The sequence below is a fragment of the Mandrillus leucophaeus genome, unplaced genomic scaffold (assembly GCF_000951045.1).
Source record: "Mandrillus leucophaeus isolate KB7577 unplaced genomic scaffold, Mleu.le_1.0 Scaffold66, whole genome shotgun sequence".
Taxonomy (NCBI): domain Eukaryota; kingdom Metazoa; phylum Chordata; class Mammalia; order Primates; family Cercopithecidae; genus Mandrillus; species Mandrillus leucophaeus.
Genome location: NW_012107141.1, coordinates 1,344,082 through 1,353,727, shown reverse-complemented (window position 1 = coordinate 1,353,727; position 9,646 = coordinate 1,344,082). Strand labels below are relative to the sequence as shown.

Sequence of the window (9,646 nt, the reverse complement as noted above, 5' to 3'; positions counted from 1 at the left end):
CATAGTTGAAATCAACTTATAGAAATGTCAGTTAGGTCAAGTTTGTTTTTTAGTAAGATGATTTATATTTTTACTGATTTTTTTGTCTGCTTAATTCTATTACCTATTGAGAGGTATGTTAAATTCACTAAGACTGCAGATTCATGTTTAATACTTGTTATATAACTTAAAATTATGCTATTAGTTATATATAAATTTATAATTTTCTATATCCCTAGTGGACTAATCATTTTATCATTATGAAATGTCTGTCTTTAACCGTAGTAATGCTTCTTACCTTAAATTCCATATTGTCTGATATTAGTATAGCTACACCAACTTTGTTTTTACTAGTATTTGCATGATATATCTTTTTTCTTTTCTGAAACAGGGCCTCACTTTGTCACCCAGGCTGGAGGGAAATGGTACAATCATAGCTCACTGCAGCCTCAAACTCCTAGGCTCAGGATTCTCCTGCCTCAGCCTCTGGAGTAGTTAATACTATGCTTGGCTAGGTTGGTTTGTTTGCTTTTTTAAGTAGAGATGGTCTCACTATGTTGTTCAGGCTGGTCCCAAACTCCTGGTCTCAAGCAAGCCTCCTGTCTTGGCTTCCCAAAATGCTGGGATTATAGGCATGATCCACTGTGCCTGGCTGATATATCTTTTTAAAATTTGTTTAATTTCAACTGTTGCATATTTATATTAAAAAGCACATAATTTGGTTCATATCTGAAAGCCCAGTTGATAATGTCAGTACTCTACCTGGAGTACTTAGTCCTTTTATATTTATTCTAATCACTGATATATTAGGTTTATCTGTCATTTTACTATTTGCCTTCTATTTCACACATTCCTTTTGTCCTCCTTTGTCTCTTTTTAAAAATTAATCAAATGTTTATTCCTTTTCCTTTAATTATACACATTTTGCTATTCTTTAAATGGTTAGCCTAGAGATTGCAACTTGCATCTTCAACCTATTACACGCTAAAAATATGTATTATTACTTTAATTTCACTACTTCCTTGATAATGCTAAAACCTAGCACTTTATCCATGAATACTCATGGGAAGTTGATCTCATGTTAACCTTTTGGCTGTGTTCCCTGGGAAATCTTCCCCTTGTGGAAAGGGATGAAAGCTGGAGAGAAACTTATGCTGAGAAGTGGTCCACTCCTCTCCACTGTCCATAAAACAGACTTGGCCAGAAACCAAGCTGCAGCTGGGCTGGTTGGCAAAAATAATTTTGCCTTGGTGCAGCTGATGCATTAGGCCAAACTAAGCATTGATGACTGGCTGGGGGAGGGAAGGAGACAAGCACAGGACTTGAGAGTTTATGTCTGTGACTGAGTCTGTGATAGGACAAAGGGGGTGGAGCAGCCGGCTGGCTCTGACCAAGCTGAGTTGCCTGCTCATCCAATGAGCATGGAGTAATGTCTACGAGCCTCTACCTGAGGCAGCCGGGGACAAAAGTAAAGGAATTACTCTGCAGCAGCCCACATAATTACATAGGACTATGTGGTAACCTGGCATACAAGCTGGCGCAGTGGCAATGGCAGCAGCTTGGTGCAAGTCTAGGGCCACTGGTGGAGCCCTCTGAGCTGCAGCCTGAGTCGCGTCCTGAAGGTTCTGATAGCGTAGATGGATCAGATGGATTTAACCCTAAAATAGAGTCTGGTCAATGCCATCTGCTGACAGTTAGTGACAATTAATGTCAATGTGAACTCAAAAACTCCCTAAAGAGACAATTAAGAGATGGGCTTTTGAAGCAATAATAAATAATGACTAGTATTTTAAAGGTTGAAGCTAAGAGAACATACCTTTTGCAAACAGTAAACAGGAAAGGGGCACTTTTACTGTGTTATCACTGCCATTGAATAAGGCATTGGTTTCAACTGTGGTCCATCGGTCAGCAGTATCACCTGGGAATTTATCAGATATGTAAATTCTCAAGCCTCGCCCTAGAGCTACTGAGCTAGGAAGTAAGTCATAGGGCACCAACAATCTGTGTTTTAGCAAGGCCTCCAGGTAATTCTTATCTACCCTAAAATTTTAACTCAAGGTCCTGGAAGTTAGTCCATGAGCCTAAAATGGAAAACAATGTTGGATTAAACTTCTAGCTTTATTTCACTAAATATCTAATATCTGTTACAGGTAACATATGGTAAAAAATAACACTGGCTGGTAAACCTATCTGGACTGAGATGATTGTGAATAAACTACAAATACCTGAAGAAAAGCCACAGCTTTGAGCTTCTGAGTGTCAGGGTTCTTGTAGCCAAGCCATGTCCCTCTCCAGGACTCTCTGCTCAAGGGGCTATTATAAAAGATGTTGATTCTTTTTTTGGAACTTAGGGTATCTAAGCTAGGGTAGTTCTCACAATTAATACTTTGATTTGTTCCCTTCTACCTGAACTGACGCTTGGCAGAAAATGCGGGTGGGCAGAGAATGGCCCCTGGACTAAGGTGCGAACTATGTGAGGGCTCACTCTGGGGGTGTACCTGAGGCTGCTGCAGCGGCATGAATGTGAAATGTCTAACTGGTCCTAGGACTATCTAATGTGGTCTGTACGGTTCCCTTCTGCCTTTTATTGTTTTATTATTATTGTTATTTCATTTTTATTTCAGTTCCCATCTGCCTTTTATTGTTTTATTATTGTTGTTACACATTTTTACTTTAGAAGATGTTACTGTCCTCGTTTTGTAAAGCCATTCTCATTTCTGTCTCCTCGAACATTTACCCATTCTGTGGCTTTGTGCTCTTTCCTATACTTCTGAGCCTCCATGTGGAATAGTTTTCCTTCTGCCTGAAAAAACCCTTTAGTGATTTTTTAGTACAATCTGTTGGTAACACACATCTTCCAGCTTTTAGTGGTCTAAAATCTTTATTTAACTTTCATTTTTTAAAAGTGAGGTATAACTTACATAAACAAATGCTCAGATCCTAAGTGTAACATTCCCTTTTGACAATCAAGAAACAGTCAAAGACATAGAAATATCCGACACTCCAGAAAGTTCTTTCATGCTGTATCCCAGTCAACACCTTCCCCCATGAAGTAATTACTGATCTGATGTCTATCCCTATGTTATTTTCCCCTATTCTAGAATTTCATGTAGTTAGAATCATTATGCATTTTTTTGTGACCAACTTCTTTTGTGAGAATAATAAGAGATTCATCAATGTTGTGGATGTTGGTTCTTTTTTGCTGAATAGCATCCACTGTCTCAATAGAGCACTCTTTACCTATTCTTCTATTGATGGGCACCTCACTGTTACCAGTTTTCTTGGCTGCTGTAAATATTTTTTTCCAAGTATTTTGTGGACATACGTTTTCATGCCTCTTTGATAAATTTCTAGCAACAAAATTACTGGGTCATGTATATATAATTCTTTAATAAACCGACAAACTGTTTTCCAAAATAATCATATTATGTTCTATTCCCACTAGCAATATATGAAGGTTCCAGTTGCTCCACATCCTCTCCAACATTTGTCATTGTCTGTCTTTTTCACTGTAGCCCTTCTAGAAGGTATGAAGTGGTATTTCACTGGGATTTTACTTTTCATTTCTAGATGACTAATACATTGGGTACTTTAAAAATATAATTACTACACATATATCGTGTTTTGTGAAATGCCTATTCACAAAACTCACCTTTAAAAAACTGCATTGTCTTTTTAAAAATTACTAAATTGTAGTTCTTTATATATTTTGAACTCAAGTCCATCAGATATATGTATTGTGAATTTTTTCTTTAAGTCTGTGTCTATTTTCTTAAGTGTCTGTTGAAGATAAATTTTATTTAAATTTTTTTTTTAAGCTGGAGTGCAGTGACACAATCATGGCTCATTATATCCTCAAAGTCCTGGGCTCAAGCAATCCTCCCACCTCAGCCTCCTCTGTAGCTAGGACTACAGGCATTGCTGGCTAATTTTTAAATTTTTTGTAGAGATGGGGTCTTGCTATGTTGCCCTGGTTGGTCTTGAACTCCTGGCTTCAAGTAATCCTTCTGTCTTGGCCTCCCAAAGTGCTGGGATTGGAGGTGTGAGCCACCATGCCCAGCTGAGAAACTGTAATGAAGTCCAACTTATCAATTTTTTTTTTCTTGTATAGTTCATGCTTTCTAAGAGGTCTCTGCCTACACCAAGAACTTAAAGAGAATATCTTATGTTTTGCTCTGGTAGCTTTATTGCTTTAGCTTTACTTTTATGTCTATAATTTATCTCAAGTTGATTTTTGTGGATGATGTGAGGTATGGGTTAGGTTTTTTCTTCTATATGCATATCCATGAGTTTCAGACATATTTATTAAAGAGATTTTATTTCCTTCGTTCAAATGCTCTAGTGCCCTTTGAGGAAATCATTTGACCATATTTGAGAAAATCATTTGACCATGTATGTAAGGGTGTATTCTTGGCCTCTCTCTTCTGTTCCACTGTTCTGTTGGTCTATCATTTTGCCAATAACACACATAATGATTACTTTATTTGCTTCATTTTTAAAGGATATTTGCAGGGTACAGAGGTCTAGGTTGGTGCTGTTTTCTTCCAGCAATTGAAATGTCACTCTGTTGTCTTCTGGTTCCACTGCTCCTGCTGAGAAGTCAGCTGTCGGTCTTGGACATTTGAAAGTGAGTTCTTTTCTCTATCTTTTAAGATTCTATTCTGTCTTTTGTTTTCGGCACTTTGTTATGATGTTCTAGTAAGGCTTCTTTGTATTTATATCTGTGGATCACACACTTTCTTGATTCTGTGAAATAATGTCTTTCATAATTTTTAGGAAATTCTGAGCCATTACCTCTTCAAACATTGCTCCTGCCTTGTTCTCTCTCCTCTTCTCCTGGGATTCTGTATGTTGGATTTTTTTTTGGATGTGACCCACATGTCCTTTATTCCCTTATCTCCCCTCTGCCTCCACAAATTCCTTTATGTCTTTATAAATCAGTCTGGATATTTTCTAATAACCTGTTTTGACCTATCTTTCATCTTTTCTGCTGTGACTAATCATCTGGTTTACTGTTCTACTTGTTATTGTAGTGAAAACTCATAAAATTTATCTTAACCATTCTAAGTATATGGTTCAGTAGTGTTTAGTATGTTCACATCAGGTAACCAACCTTCAGAACTTCTCCATCTGGGAAAACTGAAGCTCAATATCCATTAAACAACTTTTCACAGCCCCTTCCTCCCAGCTGCTGGCAACAATCATTCTATTTTCTGTCTCTATGAATATGACTACTCTAGATACCTCACATAAGTGGAATCATTCAGTATTTGCCTTTTTGTGACTGGCTTATTTCACTTACCGTAATTCCTCAAGATTCCTCCATGTTGTAGCATGCGTTGGAATTTCCTTCCTTTTTAAGGCTGTATTCATAGTATGTATATCCCATATTTTGTTTATCCATTCATCTGTGGATGGGCACACAGATGGCTTCCACCCCTTGGCTACTGTGAATAGTATGGCTATGAACATGGATGTGCAAATATTTCTTTGGAATCCTGCTTTCAGTTCTTTTGGATATATATCCAGGAGTGGAACTGCTGAATCATATGGTAATTCAATGTTTAATTGAGAAACTGTGATACTGTTTTCCATAGTGGCTGCATCATTTTTTTTTTTGTTAGTTTTTATTTCATAATCATAAACTTAACTCTGCAATCCAGCTATATGTGGAGGGATATAATGAAAATGTAGAACTCAAAGAACTGCAGTGAGAATACAAATACTATAGGATACTGTGAGCAAATGGGGTGGAATGGTGCTCTCCTGAGCTACAAAAGGAAAGGTCTGGTGGTTAAGATAAAACAGAAGTGAAATTTATTAGAGTTGTCTGCAGTTGGCAATGGTGATCTTCTTGCTTGTCTTGCCATTCCTGGACCCAAAGCATTCCATGGCTTCCACAATATGCATGCCCTCTTTCACCTTGCCAAAGATCACATGCTTGCCATCCAACCACTTGGCCATGGCAGTGCAGATGAAAAACTGGGAACCATTTGTTTTGGGTCCAGCATTTGCCATGGACAAGATGCCAAGACCTGTATGCTTCACAATAAAGTTCTTATCAAATTTATCCCCATAGATGGACTTGCCCTCAATGCCATTATGGTGTGTGAAGTCATCACCCTGGCATATAAACTCTGGAATAATTCTGTGAAAGCAGGAATCTTAATAACCAAATCCTTTGTCTTTATTGTTCAGAGTGTGAAAGTTTTCTCCTGTCTTCGGAAATGTGTCTGCAAATAGCTGAAAGGAGATGTCTCCCAAGGGCTTGCTGTTGATGATGCTGAAGGGCACAGTGGGGATGACCATGGCCTAGTGACAGGGGCTGTTGGGGGGCAGCAGTGTCTGCAAAGCCAGCTGCATCATTTTATATTCCCACCAACAATGCATAGGCGTTCCAATTTCTACATCCTTGCCAATGCTTATTAATTTTATTTTTTTTAATAGTGGCCATCCTAATTGGTGTGATGTGATATCTCGTTGTGGTTTGATTTGCATTTTCCTGATGATTTGTGGTATTGAGCATATTTGCATATGCTTGTTGGCTGTTTGCATATCATCTTTGGAGAAATGAGTATTCAAGTCCTTTGTATATTTTTTAATTGGGTTATTTTGTTTTTAAGTTGTACAAGTTGTTTATATAATTTGGATATTAACCCTTTATTAGATGTGTGACTTGCAAATATTTTCTCATAGTCTGTAGGCTGTCTTTTCACTCTAATAATTGTGTCCTCTGATGCCCAGAAGTTTTAAATTTTAATATAGTCCAATTTGTCTATTTTTACATTTGTTGCCTGTGCTTTTGTTGTCATATCCAAGAAATACATACAATGTCTTAATGCTTTTTTCCTATGTTTTCTTCCAAGAGTTGTACAGTTTTAGGTCCTACACTTAGGTCTTTGGACCATTTTGAGTTAACTTTTGCATATGATATAAAGTAAGGGTCCAACTTCATTCTTTTGCATATGAATATACAGTTTTTCTAACACCACTTGTTGAAGAGACCATCTTTTCCCCATTGAATGGTCTTGGCATCCTTGTGGAGAATCATTTGACTATATATGTGAGGGTTTATTTTTGGGCTCGCCATTGTCTAATTTGATTTTATACCCATTGATTGAGTTCTTAATTTCAGTTATTGCAATTCTCAGCTCTAGAATATCCATTTGATTCTTTTTATCTCCCACAAGTTCCAATTATCTGGGGGGAAATTTCCCTTTTACTTATTTTCTCCTTGTCTTCTATTTTCTTGAACACATTATCATTGTTATTTCAAGTCCTGGTCTTAACTCCACAGCCTGAATCATCTGTGGGCATATTTCTATTGTGTGCTCTTTCTCTTGGTTTTCAGTCTCATTTCTTGAATGTCTAGTATAATTTTACTAAAGGCTTGACATTGTGTCTAAGCAGGTGTCGAGGCTCCATATGATGTTATCTTCTAAAGAGAGCATTCATACATTCTTTAGCTTGGCAAATAGACAATAAACTTAATTCAATAGCTGACTGAATTTGGGCTGCTATGCCATTTTGTAAAGGCTACAGTTGGCAATGGTGATCTTCTTGCTGGTCTTGCCATTCCTAGACCCAAATTTCACTTACCCTTAGTTTTGTCCCTTCATAAAAGGCACAAATCTCCAGACTTTCCAAATGAAATCCCGGGATAGTCATCAAAAGCCTCTTGTCCTCAATGCTGGGTCTTGAACTCTAGTACTAGCCTCCTAAAAGCGGTTTTTCACAGCTTTCTACTTGGCTTTCTGGTCTCCTGTGTTTTGTAGCTTCAGAATTTGCCAATGTATTGTGAAGAGTACTAGGCTCACATCTGTCTTTCCCTTCTCAGCAGGATCTTAGCCCTTCTAGTATTCAATCTTATTTCTCTAGCCCTGCATGACTTCTAAAGGCTGTTTTTTTTCTCTGCCTACATCAGCCTCCTGTATTGTAGCAGATCATTCTCTCTTTTTTAAAAAAGCTTGCATTTCTATCTTTTTCCTTTTTATAATTCCGTTTGGCTATTTTCCATAATTTTCTGCTTTCATTTTCTCGTCTGCTGCACCTAGTCCATTTTTCTAAGATTGTTGACCTTCTTCCTTCCTTGTAAAAAACTCCTTAGAAATTAGGTTTAAAATCCCTTTATCTGTAATATAATTTGAAAATACTGTTCCCGGCTTTTCATTTTGTCCATTGTGTTTATTTGAAATGCAAGTTTTTTAAAAAAATTAAGTTATTCATCTTTTTCCTTAGTGTATATGAATTTTGAGTCAATTAGGAATTTTTCCCTATATCCAAGTTACAGAGAAATTCCCATGCATTCTATTTGTCCTTGTATGAAGTCATTTTGTTACACTTATTTTAATCTCTGATCCATTTAAAATTTATCTTGGTGTGTAGTGAAGGAATGGATGTAATGTTTTTTTTTTTTTTTGAGATAGAGTCTCACTCTATTGCCCAGGCTGGAGGGCAGCAGCACGATCTCGGCTCACTGCAACCTCCGCCTCCCGGGTTCAAGTGATTCTTCTGCCCCACCCTCCTGAGTAACTGGGATTACAGGTGTGCACCAGCTAATTTTTTTGTATTTTTAGTACAGACAGAGTTTCAACATGTTGGCCAGGCTGGTCTCGAACTCCTGACCTCAGGTGATCCACCTGCCTCCGCCTCCCAAAGTGCTGGGATTATAGGCATGAGCCACCACACCTGGTGGAATGGATACAATTTTATCTTTTCCTCTATTTAGCATTAAAACACACATTTCCTTTCACTGATGAGATGCTGCCTTTACAGTATTCAAAATTGCCATATGCAATTAGTTTTCTATTCTTTCCCATTGGTTTGTGCATTCATGCAGCAATATCAAACTACATTAATTAAAGGCTTCATGTACATTTAATGTCTTCTAGGTTAAATCCTCCTCTTCTCCCACTGTTCTTTTTTTCAGTTTCTCTAATTATTCTTGATTGTTTCTTCTTTGAGATGAACTTAAACAATTATTAATAGCTTGCCTGGCACCAGAAAAAAACATGGCATTTTTGTTATTGCATTAAAATGACAAATTAACTTAAGAGAACTGACATTATATGATGCTGAGACTTCACATGCAAGAACATGGTTAAGTCTTTCCATTTGTTCAAGCCTAGTTTGCATTTTTCAGAAGAGTTTTAAATTTTGGAGATTTTAGAAAAAATGGCCCGAGGTATTGTCTTTTAAAATTCTCTTACAACTTCTGTTTTTTTTTTTTTTTAATTGTATATATGAAAAGTATTTATTTTTGTATGATAACTGTACTGATTTCTGGCTTAATCTGTTTTGGTCAATATCCATTTCCATGCTAAGTACTTTAAATCTTTGGAAATTTGTTGAGTCCTTTTTTATGGCTAAGTCATATGTTAAGTGTTCACATATCCTTCCTTGTGCATGTAAAAGAATAAATTTTGGGCTGAGCATGGTGGCTCACACCTGTAATCCCAGCACTTTGGGAGGCCGAGGCGGGAGGATCATGAGGTCAGGAGTTCGAGATCAGCCTGGCCAATATGGTGAAACCCCATCTCTACTAAAACATACAAAAATTAGCTGGGCGTGGTGGTGCACACCTGTAGTTCCAGCTACTCGGGAGGCTGAGGCAGGAGAATCACTTGAACCAGGGAGGCGGAGGTTGCAGTGAGCCAAGATAGCACCA

The 9,646-nt window shown here is 37.5% G+C and overlaps 1 protein-coding gene and 1 pseudogene across 2 annotated transcripts in view; both read right to left on the bottom strand.

Moving 5' to 3' along the window:
* Window positions 1-9,646, bottom strand: part of TTC17 (tetratricopeptide repeat domain 17) — a 148,416-nt gene that overhangs the window by 21,506 nt on the left and 117,264 nt on the right. The window lies entirely within an intron of this gene.
* On the bottom strand, window positions 5,252-6,313 carry LOC105554767 (annotated as a pseudogene).